Source organism: Crinia signifera, chromosome 1 (genome assembly GCF_055691185.1).
Source record: "Crinia signifera chromosome 1, ASM5569118v1, whole genome shotgun sequence".
In the NCBI taxonomy this organism is placed as follows: domain Eukaryota; kingdom Metazoa; phylum Chordata; class Amphibia; order Anura; family Myobatrachidae; genus Crinia; species Crinia signifera.
The window spans coordinates 123049677-123060311 of NC_139217.1; the positions used below are offsets into that span (position 1 = coordinate 123049677).

General features: G+C 41.6%; 2 pseudogenes; one reads left to right on the forward strand and one right to left on the reverse strand.

Annotated features, from left to right (window-relative positions):
• Nucleotides 1–474: 474 nt before the first annotated feature.
• LOC146039137 (5S ribosomal RNA) lies at nt 475–593 on the reverse strand (annotated as a pseudogene).
• A 4733-nt stretch (nt 594–5326) lies between these two features.
• LOC146039148 (5S ribosomal RNA) lies at nt 5327–5445 on the forward strand (annotated as a pseudogene).
• Nucleotides 5446–10635: the final 5190 nt, after the last annotated feature.

A 10635-nucleotide genomic window follows, 5' to 3' on the forward strand; every position in this document is an offset into this window, starting at 1 on the left:
TTATTACACTGGGGTTTTGGTCAGGAAAAGGCTGACAAAGACAGAAAAAACGCTTTTTGGGCGCACTCCTTTTTAAATTTTGACTGGGTTAAATGATTATTTTAAAACATAGCTTTTATTAGAGACTTTTATAAAATATATGGCACATTAAGAGAAATTAATTGTTTTGGATTTGTTTAGTATGTAGTGTGATCCTTAAACTATAATTGTTTAAGGGAAAAATTATTGTATCACACGTTAGTTTATCATTTATGCACTGTATTCTCAAAGGTACGATTACCAGTGATCATAGGCAGAAAAATGATTCAGTTCCCCTTAGGAAATGACAACAATTTTGTGCTAGTATTGCACAATAGGTATACCAAAATGGTTACCATACAAGAAAGGCCTCAGACATAAATGGTACTCAATCTGGCAGTCATATATACAGCAGTTGGATTGAAGTGGCGATTCACCTCCCTTGTATTTATATTTATATTGCCACACCTGGTCTTCCCCAGGGGTCTCCCACCTGGGTACTGTCCTGGCCCTCCACTGCTTGGCTTCCAAGTTCGGAGAGGGTTTGGGCAATCCAGCGGGGTATGGTGGCAATATATCAGGGTTAATTCGGTGTACTTCAAACCATTGAGGCTGTTGGACTACAGATAGAGATGGCGCAGCCGACTCGACCAGTGGGTTTGGGAGAGACCAACTAAATGGGCAGAGATACTCGAAGTCACAAGCAAGATATAAAAAACGGTGTTTTGGTATTATGGCGAACTGTGAGTAGGGGGCTAACCTTCTGCCCCACATCCACTTTTGATAGGTTTCAGTGGGAAACCAATCTCCAACTATTTAGCAGAAAACTATTACTCACTAAGTTCCATGCGAAAAAAGATGATGATTTTCCCCCCCACACCACATGGACAAACCAAGAATTGGAAGCTTTGCAAGCCTTGGAAGAACTTGACAGCACCACTACAAGCATTGAAACTGTAAAAAGACCAATCTGCAAAAAGCGATCCACCTTTTTTCCACCAGCAAACATCTGCCCCGAAATACAGGTCTTCACCAACATGGTCTCTCAAGACTTCGATCAACTATACAAGAAAAGGAAATATCACAAACATATAGGTAATACCAACAAAGAAGAAAGAAAAGCAATCCAAGAAATAAGAGAATGGAAAGATGTTCAAATCAAACCTTCAGACAAAGGAGGTAACATTGTTATATGGCCCCAGCACCTGTATTTACAGGAAGCCAACAGACAGCTGGATGACGCAACCTGTTACACAAAAACAATGTTTAATCCCACCTCGAATTTTCAGACGGCATACAATCGCCTCATTGACGAAGCACTAAAAAACAACATTATCACAAAAACTGAGTATCAATTTCTTCAAACTCCAAATCCTCGGGTAGCAACTTTCTACTTACTACCCAAGGTTCACAAAAATCTTAATGAACCCCCCAGACGCCCCATAGTATCCGGGAATGGGGCTTTGATAGAAAAAGCCTGCGTGTTCCTGGACACACATCTTAGACAATACGTCACAGCACTGCCCTCCTACACCCAGGACACTGCAGACGTGCTGAAAAAACTAAATGATGTCTACCTGGAAGAAAATGAGATACTTGTCAGCATGGATGTGGAAGCCTTATATACCTGCATCAGACACGACCTGGGCATGAAGGCGGTTAAATACTTTCTCGAAATGGATATTATTGGCGACTTCCAACTGTTCTTAATGGATCTATTAAATTTTGTCCTTCACAAAAATTACTTCACCTTCAACAATCGCTACTACATCCAAGGGAGGGGGACGGCAATGGGGGCAGCGTGTGCCCCCACATACGCCAACCTCTTCCTTGGATGGTGGGAGCGCGAGGTAGTCTTCAATGACACCAATCATGTCTATGAAAAGTGTATAACAACATGGATGCGCTATATAGACGACATCTTCATGATATGGCGGGGTGATGAACAACAACTCCAAGAATTTTTGAATTACTTGAATACTAACACACTAAACCTTAGATTGACCTACACTCATGATCGGACCAGCATCTCCTTCTTAGATCTCAAAATTTACAGAGGGGCCCAAAACATCATCGAAACAGAGCTGTTTCGAAAATCAACCGCCACAAACAGTCTCCTCCACCAAACTAGCGCACATTTTCCACCAACAGTCGCTAATATACCAAAAGGAGAATTTTTAAGACTCCGGAGGAACTGTTCGAATGACGAAACCTTCAAGTCCAACTGCAAAGACCTTACTAAAAGACTGAAGGAAAGAGGCTACTCCAGTAGATCAATTAAAAAAGCAGAAAAGATGGTAATGACCACAAATCGGTCTAAGATACTGTTTCAAGAGAAAAGTGCCCCCTCCAAATCAACGGAAAACACCATCCGTTTCGTTGGCAACTACTGTTCTGAGTGGAGAGAAATTAAGAACATTGTACAGAACCGGTGGTCCATCATTCTCAGTGACAGCGATCTCGCCGCTAAACTGAGACCACAGGTAGACATGAGCTGGAGACGTGCACCAAGTCTAAAGGACCAGCTGGTGCACAGCCATTTCTCCAACACAACAACCAAATCCACACTTCCCAAAGGCACCCATCCATGTGGAGGTTGCAAAATATGCCCCTACATCAATAGAAATACATCAATAAAAGACAAGTATGACAACACCATCCAGATAAAAGAATTCTTCAATTGCAGGAGCAAGAATGTAATCTACTGTATAACCTGCCAGTGCAATATGAAGTATATAGGCATGACATCCAGGATGCTCAAACAGCGGGCCTTAGAACATCTTGGCAACATACGCAATGCCCCTACTGACGTCACCAAGATGAAAAAACTCACTACAGTTGCCAGACACTTTCTCAAAACACATGCAGGAAAACCGGCAGGTTTTCAGATCTGCGGTCTGGAACAAGTACAGCTAGGACTACGAGGAGGGGATTTGAACCAACTGCTCCTTCAAAAAGAGAGCAAATGGATCTTTAACCTGGGTTCCCTGACCCCTAATGGTCTGAACGAGGACATAAAGTATGGAGCTTTTCTAAAATAAGAAAAAAAAGAAATATGAAACATGAAAAAACACAATAACCGAAACCAAAAATGACAAAATGAGGATACTAAGTATGGAGATTTCAAAACAATAATAATATAAACTATAGAACTAATAATAAAACTTATCAGATAAAAAAACCTAAAATAATGTCAAGAGGGACCACTCAATAACAGAATCACACTATGTCCCACCCACCACCAATCACAAGGACATCCTCCTTCACCCCATCACTATTTAATATTACTATACATCTTCACCTGTCAAATCACGACGCACTAATATCAAACCAATAGCACAAGTATCACATCACGTCTAATATTATTCACGTTGATGTACACATTGTAATAACTTAACACCCATTATGCTATTTCAGGTATTATCCACACAGCCGGAATACGGCTGTCTTCAGTGAAATTCCCTCACCCCCCAGATAACTGGGATGCACTCTGATGTCACCCATGTAATGTCACCCTCACTATAGAGTGTTTGTACTCACTTTCACCTGCTTGCCTGCTTCATTTTGTATCACCCCTTATTTATTTCACTTGCCCTTTTCCCCCTGTTTTCTAATAACTTTGCAAATCATGCAATCTACAAATTACCCATAATATTGCCGCAACCAGGCAAAATCGTTGCTGCTATCAATGTGACACTTACTAACCAATTAACAGCATGTAAATCTTTGGCAAATAGCCCCTCATTCCTTAATTAACATCGCTCCAGCTACCATTAATCCTTTTCAGGTCAGGGTAATACCATATATTTCCCAGGCACGCAGCTAATACCTATCAAAGGAATGTAGACCTCAGGATTAAATTGCGGTTACACAAAGTATCAAAAAAATATACTTATATCAATACCGCTACAATGATAAAATATAAGATGAAGAAAGAATGACACACCAACCACTTTTGAGTTAAGAAAATGTACATTAAATGTATCAATGAATAATCAGATCCAAAAGCCGAGCACAGCAAAACGCCTGCTCTCATACACATCCGATTGGCTAAACGGTCTGTCAATCAACAACATGGGAGAATAAAGTCAGGGCATCTGCCCTTTTCCATAATGGCACTGCAGGAAGAAGCCCTATAGGCGAAACACGTGTCCAGCTCTACGAGCCAGTTCCCCCTGAGCCTCACCTCTCTGGCATCCATAGGCAGCATAACGGGATCCAGCCACCGCTTCACTAACTCCGGGCTAATCAATCTTCATCCGGGTAACAGGTATCAGCGGGTCCGGCTCCCCGTCTCTCCGACTCCACGCATCCCCCCAGCCACCGGCAGTACTGGAATACAGCACCCGACAACCCGGCGCTCTACCTCCGGCTCACACAGCACATCCTGACACGCTGAAGCCCGCCGACAGCCGCTAACCTAGGCAGCGGCAGCAGGTACTTGGGCGCATCTCCCACTGCAATGTGCAGTCGGGAAGTGCTCCCATTCTGTTAACTTTGCCGAATACCATTAAGTGTCCTTTACTGTCAGCTCGGCACATCACCCACCCTGGGTCTTTCACGGGACATTTAGCTACAGAGTGTCAACACACACTGTGTCAACTAATATAACACAGTGTCCATTTCACCAGCAGCTAACGAGCAGATCCTTTACTCACGCGAACAAGTAACTTTGTATTAATCATGCTTAAAACATGTATCATTTTGCTACTCCGTTTGTTTGTATCCTAAGCAAGTGAGTCAGCATGAGAAGCTGAACATATCAACCCAGTACTCTCTGCCTACATCATCCACACAGGTGGATTTAACTGTGTCAAACAATTACAGCCTGTGCAGACTTTACTATTTCAGGCTCATAACCTGACAAGCACCAACTATCTGTTCAATCAATTGTGTAACAGTGTGTATATACAGGCAGATTTAGCCTTAACCTTGCCACTACTCCTAAAGGCTTTCCACCTTTAGTTTTCCACAATTCTCTAAGATATATATGTGCGAGAGTATTTTTTGTGACCCTGCTGGGCTTGTCTAGTTCATGCATAACTCATTGTGCCATATGATAGCTGAAAGCCTCTGAATTTATTTAACGTATTTAACGTATAATTTATATATAGTGATACACTGTGGCTCCTCTACTCACAGTTCGCCATAATACCAAAACACCGTTTTTTATATCTTGCTTGTGACTTCGAGTATCTCTGCCCATTTAGTTGGTCTCTCCCAAACCCACTGGTCGAGTCGGCTGCGCCATCTCTATCTGTAGTCCAACAGCCTCAATGGTTTGAAGTACACCGAATTAACCCTGATATATTGCCACCATACCCCGCTGGATTGCCCAAACCCTCTCCGAACTTGGAAGCCAAGCAGTGGAGGGCCAGGACAGTACCCAGGTGGGAGACCCCTGGGGAAGACCAGGTGTGGCAATATAAATATAAATACAAGGGAGGTGAATCGCCACTTCAATCCAACTGCTGTATATATGACTGCCAGATTGAGTACCATTTATGTCTGAGGCCTTTCTTGTATGGTAACCATTTTGGTATACCTATTGTGCAATACTAGCACAAAATTGTTGTCATTTCCTAAGGGGAACTGAATCATTTTTCTGCCTATGATCACTGGTAATCGTACCTTTGAGAATACAGTGCATAAATGATAAACTAACGTGTGATACAATAATTTTTCCCTTAAACAATTATAGTTTAAGGATCACACTACATACTAAACAAATCCAAAACAATTAATTTCTCTTAATGTGCCATATATTTTATAAAAGTCTCTAATAAAAGCTATGTTTTAAAATAATCATTTAACCCAGTCAAAATTTAAAAAGGAGTGCGCCCAAAAAGCGTTTTTTCTGTCTTTGTCAGCCTTTTCCTGACCAAAACCCCAGTGTATTAGCATTGAATATAAACGCAGGGCGCACCGCCAACCCCATAACTACAAAAAACTGTTTAAGTAGTTTTTATAAGTTGGTTATATATCAAAAATAAAATTATCTGTCCAGTCTGTGCGGATCTACACACCCTTGTTCACGCAACTATTTATTACTCCTGTAATCAGTACTGAAACTAGGAATTACATCAACCGGGGCAAGGCAGTAAGTAGGCTCCATGTTATCTCCACATATCCCCCACCCTGGGGGTATCACATCCAGAATCACGGGCATGCGCCAACCCCCCCCCCCCCCCCCCCCCCCCCCACACACACACACACACACACACACACACATGGACCTGGTGTAATGATCAATAGCCCTTACACCCATTACAAAATTGCCACAAATATCAACATTACTGTAGGTTACATTGGAATTAATCACCATATTGATAAATATTCTCTTTTTAGAGTGTCTGAATAGCAAAATGTCTGGCATTTCTATGTAATAGTTCATTTACTGCTTACTGTGAGGTATTTAAAATGTATTTCTAATGCTTGAACAAATCAAATATTAATGTTTGATCATGTTTGTGTAGAAATCTCAAGAGATGCTTTTGCCACATCTTGTAACAATTAATTTTCTGAATGTATTTATAGCAAAACCCTTCAGGGCAAATGTTTAATTAAGTCATGAGATGTTTATATGACCTAAGTCTTAGTGGATGCAGTTCTGCATATCTTAATATATGTCCCTTTGGGAAGACTTAGCAGTGTTTAGCAAATGATGGGCAAATGTAATGCCCGTGAGAAGCAGGGAGTGTGGGGTTTCATGCGAGTCCGGCTCGATTTTTAAAGCAGGTAACTAACATGGTTATGCCATGTAAATGATTGCTGCTTTAAAAATCTGTCCAGACTAGCATGAAATCCCACACTTCCTACAACTCACAGGCTATTGTATTTAGCCCGATATCTGAAGGGTAACATGCTGTTTCTTCCAAATGACTTGCAAAGTAATTATATTTTGATCGGTACTTGTTTCCTAGAACAGCGCCCACGATTTCCATCATATGGGCTTCTAAAAATCTCATCGCATTGCATCACATCCCCCTGGAATATTGCGTCATGCGATGCGATGCCATGCCATGAGATGTGATGGGTGCTTACAATGAGATGTGACCCCCAGTATCCACGCCATCCCGAAGCGTGGTGAGGGGCGGCGGTACACATCCTCCAACCTTTTCATATCCCCACTATCCACGTCGGCGCAGAGTTGATTTTAGATAGTGTGCAGAGCGCAGCGAGCCACCGAGCCGAAGCGTGTCGAGCGATGTGAGCCCCGTGAGGGGACATGGATTACTTTACATGTATTCCGCGGCCCCTCGCGGTGCTCGCTGCGCTCCCCACGCTTGTATTCTGCATGCGCTAGCCACGCTTCGGGCTTGGTGGCTCGCTGCGCTCGCCAATCTATCTAAATTCAACTCCATGCCGACGTGGATAGTGGGGGTATAAAAAGGTCGGAGGATGCGTTCCACGGCCCCTGGGGGTTACATCTCATTGTAAGCACCCATCACATCTCATGGCATGAGTGCTTGTACAATCAAAAATCGCATTGCATCCCATTTGCTGGCATGCAATATTTAATTGTACAAGCATCGCATCGCACACCACTAAATAAGGTACATGATGCCATGCGATGGGCGCCGTGCTAGGAAACAAGTACCTTTTGAACATACACATTCTGTATGTACACACATACGTACGCACTGAGTATTATACTTTATTTTCATCATACAGTTCTTTGTTTTTCAAGCAAGTGAATAAATGCCTCAGGGAGAATAGAAGTTGGTTTCCTCAAACCACAAGTTGAAATGCATCAACTTGTGTGGTTTTCAGATGAAGCAAGTTCATCAAAGAAAAAACCACACCAATTGGAAAAACCACACCGATTGCTGCATTTATTACAAAACTAACACATCATAAAGAACAAGATAAGATCACACAGAGAGCATTGTGGTAACTGCAGGTGGTTTGTTAGATATCAGAGGCTATGAAATGCAGACCGGCAGATCAATAAATTCTGCATCAGCTGATCCTGGTTTTTAAACTGAGAAACAATTTATATTTTTACATAAACTTTTATTACTACTAAATATGTCTTTGAATTTTTCAATTCTAATAATATATTTCTATTTTTAAAATATGCAAATAATATATACATGATGACCCATTTCCAAAGTGTACTGTACCTGTATATTTTACTGAGAGATGATAAGGAGACTTATGTTTTCCTCCCAGAGGCAGCTACAGAAGCTTTTGAGGAAGCAATGATTAGATGAAGCGAACAGTCTATCAGAAGAGATAGTGAGCGGAATGCAGAAAGCATTGCAAGCAACTTGGGAAGCCTGCTGCCAGTCTTTGCTTGCATACCGGCATCTAGTAACACCGTTTGCATGAAGAATTTGGCAAAGGATGGCTCTTGCGGTAAGAGCCATCCTTTGAAATAATAGGACTTCTGGGGGGTTTTCCGAACTTCTATCGGGGCATGTGTTTAGTAAGCCCACACCGCCGGAGATGCTGGGTGGGATCTACTTGGATCCCTCACATCTGAAATCTGCATTAGAAAACCATAGCCTTCTATGGGCAATATCAATGGTGTTACCCATGGCATCAAAGCCCTGGAATGTATCGCATTCCGGGCTTGGTGCATATGCTGACTTTGCCAAACCTCAGATAATGGCATTTTCGGAGGTTTGGCCACATTTCTCGCCCTGTGAGACTTATTGCAGCTGTTGGTGAAGGTGCTTCAGCTAGGATGATAGGTCATCAGTATATAGAGAGACAGTCAATTGGTCAACACCAAAGATTAAAATTTACAAGGTCGATATTGACACAAGATCAACATGCACTAGGTCCACCTTGACAAAAGGGTTGAAACAAGCTAAATGTCGACATGACAATGGTCAAAGCATGAAAAATTTGTTTTGATTTTTTTTTTCCATGTTGTTAGACCTTCTCATACCGTAGTTTAACCCCTTCCCGCCGCAGCCTGTTTTTGCCTTCCTGACAGAGCCCTTTTTTTTCAAATCTGACATGTATCACTTAAGTGGGGATAACTTTTTTTTGCTTTTACTTATCCCAGTGATTTTGAGATTGTTTTCTCGTGACACATTGTACTTCAAGTTAGTGGTAAATTTGGGTCGATACAGTCTGTGTTTTTTCATGAAAAATACCAAAATGTCATAAAAAAATGGAAAATTTAGCAATTTTCAAAATGTTAAATTTTCTGCTTGTGAGACAAATAATCATACCACTCAAAATAGTTAATAACTAACATAGACCATATGTCTACTTTATGTTTCCATCATTATTTCAACCTCCTTTTAATTTTTTGGGACACTAGGAGGCTTAAAATATGAATAGCAAATTCTAAAATTTTCAAGAAAATTTCAAACACTGATTTTTTTAGGGACCAGTTCAGTTCTGATGTGACTTTGAGGGACTTGTATGTGAGACACCCCCATAAATGATGCCATTTCAAAAACTGCACCCCTCACAGTATTCAAAACAGCATTTTGGAAGTTTGTTAACCCTTTAGGTGTTTCACAGGAATTAAAACAAAGTGAAGGTGAAATTTCAAAATTTCATTTTTTTTGCAGATTTGCAATTTTAATAAATTTTTCTAAGGAACACAGTAGATTTTACTAGAGAAATGTGACTAAAAATTGATTCCCCCAATTCTTTTGTTTTCATAAATATCCTATATGTGGCCCTAGTGTGCACGTTGACCAAACCACAGGCTTCATAATAGAAGGAGCACCTACTTGATTTTGGAGCCTCCTTTTTATGAGATTATTTTTTAGGCACCATGTAGGTTTCTAGGCACCATAAGATGCTAAAAGTTAGGAACCCCCCCACAAGTGACCCCATTTTGCAAACTACACCCCTCAGGGAATTCATCTAGGGGTATAGTGTACATTTCAAACCCCCAGGGGTTTCACCAATTGTGGTACAACTGGGCTGTGAAAATGAAAAATTACATTTTTTACACAAAAATGCAGTTCTGGCTCAAAATTTTTCATTTTCACAAGGAATGAAGGAGACAAAGCACCCCAAAATCTGTGCCCCAATTTCTCCCGAGTACGGCAATGCCTCACATGTGACCAAAAAATACCATTTGGGTGCATGGCAGGACTCAGAAGGGAAGGAGTGATATTTGAATTTTGCAGCACAGATTCTGGTGGAATGTTGGTGGGTGCTATGTCGCATTAGCAAGACCCCCGAAGCACCAATACAGTGGAACCCCCCCACAAGTGACCCCATTTTGCAAACTACACCCCTCAGGGAATTCAACTAGGGGTATAGTGTACATTTCAAACCCCCAGGGGTTTCACCAATTGTGGTACAACTGGGCAGTGAAAATGAAAAATTAAATTTTTGACACAAAAATGCAGTTCTGGCTCAAAATTTTTCATTTTCTCAAGGAATGAAGGAGACAAAGCACCGCAAAATCTGTGCCCCAATTTCTCCCGAGTACGGCAATGCCTCACATGTGACCAAAAAATACCATTTGGGTGCATGGCAGGACTCAGAAGGGAAGGAGTGATATTTGGATTTTGCAGCACAGATTCTGGTGGAATGTTGGTGGGTGCTATGTCGCATTAGCAAGACCCCCGAAGCACCAATACAGTGGAACCCCCCCACAAGTGACCCCATTTTGCAAACTACACCCCTCAGGGA